The following is a 4450-nucleotide window of genomic DNA, read 5'->3' on the forward strand; positions in this document are numbered from 1 at the left end:
CTACGTAGTTCCAGCTGCAATCGAAAGATGGCGCCACCAGTCAATTCCCAACAGTCGGTAACTACACGGTCGGTAAGGTAGATCCCTGCCACTGTTTTACCATGTATGTAGTTCAAGCTGGAGCCGGCACTTAGTGGGAAAAAGAACCCTTTTTTGGACAAAAATCGACCGACAGTGCAATTCTTAACGGATCTTAATGTTTTTTTTTAGAAATGAGCGTGAAGCTTCCAGTTATAACAAGGAACTGTGGATATATTAATTCGACTTAACGTACATTTTTTATTGAACAACAAAGTTACAACTTTTTGTTGTTAAACTTTTCCGTGATACCATTTGTTCTAAGACTTTCAAATTCATTAAAAAAGGGCATAAATCAATTATGTCAGTAATTGAAAATAATTTCCAGTGGAAATTATTCTGATTTTTTTTTGCGGAATCAATGCAAAATGTCTCTCAAAAAACTCTTTGCTGACATATTTTTAATATTGATAGAAACTGGTAATTATTTTTAAAAAATTTATGAACAAATGCACATTTTTACCATTTTTTTAATAGTCTAGATTTTTTTGCAGAATGAACTGAAAATATCCTGGCAAAGACTGCTTCCAAATAAATCTTTCTGGAAATAAAATAAAACAAATGAAGCAAACAAAATCAGGAACGACTTGAAGTTGCTGTAGCTACAAATAAACTGTTTTTGGTATCAACTATACCTAAAAACAGTTGAATGTAGCAGGAGCAATTTCAAGTCGTTGTTGATTTGTCTTTCTGCAATTGTTTTATTTTGCTTCATGGACTTCATGGACTTCTGGGACGCAGTTTCGTAAGGAAGATGATGATAAGAATAAATTACAAAGAATCTTAGCGATGTACGTGGATTTAGGTCTGTCGAAGAGGAAATACGAAAAGCTAACAAAGTACAATGAAGAAATAACTGGCAATGATTCATATCCGCCGTATTTAAAGATCTCCGAAGCAAAAAAAGCCTGTTATCCAGGAAACGGTGAGCATATAAAGACATCTAATTTAGGAGCAAGTGTCCATTTCATAAGATTAATGGGCCATACAGTTAAGCGAATCTTGTTGCAAATGGAAAAAGATGATCTCACTAATCATTTTGGTAAAAAACTAGTGCTCTTTGGAAAGTGGGGTATGGACGGTGCTTCTGCGCATCAGATGACACGGCAAAAGTTTTCAAAAAAGAGTGATGATGTAGATGTAAATGATGAATCTTATCATAGTGATTCTTAAGTGAAGAAAACATCAGCTATCACAAGAGCCTTTTCAAGGATAAATCTTTCTTTTTGATTTCCTTCGTCGCTCTTCAATTAAAAGCAGATGATGATATTATTTGGACAAAAAAAACACCTTCATCTGTCAATTTCTAAAGGACAATTAAATTTAATTTCCTTAAAGAAACTGATTCTCTTGTTAAGAAAGAGTACAACTACCACATAAAGCTGCTGGAAAAAGTTCGTACCTATTCCATTGGTGTCAGTGGCATGAGTTTTGATATCGGCTTTGACTTGAAGTGTACGATGATTGATGTAACGGTATGTAATATTCTAACTGGACAGAAAGCATCTTCTCGCTGCATTATTTATGGAGTTGGAGCAGAACATGTTAACAACTTACCACATGTAGCTAAAATTCCATGCAATGAGGCACATTATAAATTTTTGTTCTGTCGACGTTGCATGCCTGGATTCGTGTTCTGGAATATTTGTTACATGTTTCCTACAATATAGATTTTAAAAAGTTTTCCGCTAGAAAAAAAGAAGAAAAAGAAATGAAAAAATCAAGAAAGGAACGTATTCAGATACAATTAAAATCCAAACTGGGTTTAACAGTTGATGTGGTGAAGCAGGGTTATGGAACAACAAATACCGGAAATGTTGCCCGCTCATTTTTGGGAAAAGCTAAATCGGTTTCTAAATTAACCGGTTTGGATCAAGATCTGATCACTAGATTCTACGATATATTACAAGTTATAACGTGCGGAAGGATAGTTAATTGTGCGAAATTGAAGACTTACTGTTTGGAAACCGCTGATCTTTGCATAAATCTTTATCTTTGGTATAAAATGCCATCATCAGTATATAAGCTGCTTATTCACGGAAGTGATATAATTCAATCTTTTGAGCTACCAATTGGTTGGTATTCAGAAGAGTCGCAAGAGGGAAACGATAAGATCTTTAGAAAAGTTAGAGCTAATAACAGCAGAATATCTGACAGACAAATGAGGAACCTAGATGTTCTTCATCATCTTCTGCTCCATTCGGACCCTTTGATAAGCAGTTATAGAAAAGTAGAATCCAGGAAGATGAAACCTCTGTCAGAAATGGCTGAAAGCATGACAATCTCCAAGGAGTGAGCTCGATTCTCACTTACTGAAGCATAAATGCCTACCTAAAAATGGCCCTTTTCACGGCCACATGAGTCAAAAATGGCCGAAAGCATCACAATCTTCAATGAGTGAGCTCGATTCTTACTTACTGAAGCACGAATGCCTATCTGAAAACGGCCATTTTCAAGTCTATATAAGTCAAAAATGGCTGAGAGTATTACAATCTCCAATAAGTGAGCTGTATTTTCAATCATTGAAGGACGAATGGCTATAAACAATATGACAGCAAGGATTCTTTTGCAAGACATTTCAAATTGATTCCGCAAAAAAAAATCCAGCCTATTCATGAAAAAATGGTCTAAATGTGCAACTGTTTATAAAAATTGTTTAAACAAATATCAGTTTTTGTCACTATTAAAAATATAATAGCATAGAGTCTTTTGCAAGACATTTAGAATTCATTCCGCAAAAAAAATCAATCATATTCATGAAAAAATGGTCCAAATGTGCATTTTTTTATAAAAATTGTTTAAATAATTGGCAATTACTATCTATTTCTTTGTCTAAAATAGGTGCTTTTTTTCTCACTGTGTGGCAGATCCTTGCCTCTGTTTTACCATGTATGTTGTTCAAGCTGGAGCAGGCAGATCCCAGCCCCTGTTTTTCCATGTATATAGTTCAAGCTGGAGCCAGGAGATGGTGCTCGTGGGGCGAGCCTTGCAACAAGTGGCCAGGGGAGGGGGTGGGGGGTTTCTCGAAGCTTTTGAAAAGATCTCGAAGCTTCTGTAAGGATGTCGAAGCTTCTAGAAAGATTTCGAAGCTCCTAAAAAGATCTCAACGCTTCTAGAAAGATCTTGAAGCTTCTAGAAAGATCTCAAAGCTTCTGAAAAGATCTCTCAGCTTCTAGAAATATCTCAAAGCTTCTAGGAAGCTCTCGAAACTGCTCGAAGCTTTTAGAAAGTTCGGCCTTAGATTACCATTTTTTTACTTAGATCTAAGATTCTCCAGAGTTTTCGAAATTTCTAGAAAGATGTAGGCGATTTTCATAGATTCTAGAAAGCTTGAGCTCTTTCAGTATCGTTCAATATTCAAAAAGTTATTATTCACGTGACTCAGTATTATAAAGAATAGCTTTTTATTTAATATTTTTGAGAAACGCGCATGAAAATAAATGGCACAAGTCAGTTTTGGAAACGTGCAACGAATTTTCTGTGATATGTGTAATTTTTCCTCCTATAACCTATTAAACAATGCTTTCAACGTAATAGTGAAATAAAATAAGATATTTAGAAAGTGATAATAGCTTTCTATAATGATCGTTATTTAGTTATATTTCAAAAATATCGATCAACGTGCATGGAAAAGAAAATCTTTCTAATACGTTATTTCTAGAAACGACTATGCGGCAACATATGAATGTGAGGTTGCGCTGTACCGAAACTCAGTTGCTCACGGGAAACCCTGGCGTGGAAGTAAGTGCAGTACAGTGTAGTGCATAGCGTAGTGCATGCTTGCGTCTAAGTTAATAGTCTAGTTTGATTAACCGAGACGTAATCATCACGAACACGTTGACAAGCTCCTCCACCGCTGATTTCTGAAGCTGGAAGCAGGTTGAGGCACATACCTGACATCCATACAAAAAGTATTGAAAGAGGTAAATGTTTCTTTTTAAATTCTGTTTTAATTTATATATACAGTGTGAGGAAAAAGTATGGGAACCCCGGAAAATCGCAGAGGGTTGGTCATAAAAAAATGGTTAAGATCAGGTCTTATGTCACTTTCAACGAGGAATCCAGTGATGATCTTGGATTTGACCTTGTTCCTCACGTTCGAGGTCATTTCAAGGTCAACTGTTTTCTTTCATATAGAAAACCATACTTTTAATATCGGCAGTCGAAAAAGCGTGAAATTTTACGTTTAAATATCCCTTGGGGCCTAAGGGCGACGTGACCTCTAGAAGTAAAATAAAAGTCAAATTATGCTTGCGAGAAAATCGAGCATAACAAGTGGTTAGAAAAGAAGGTTAATGGCAGGTCATAAGTAACTTTCAACGAGGAATTCAATCATGAAATTAGATTTGACCCTGGACCTCGCCTTCAAGGT

This window comes from Belonocnema kinseyi, chromosome 2, assembly GCF_010883055.1.
Source record: "Belonocnema kinseyi isolate 2016_QV_RU_SX_M_011 chromosome 2, B_treatae_v1, whole genome shotgun sequence".
Lineage (NCBI taxonomy): Eukaryota > Metazoa > Arthropoda > Insecta > Hymenoptera > Cynipidae > Belonocnema > Belonocnema kinseyi.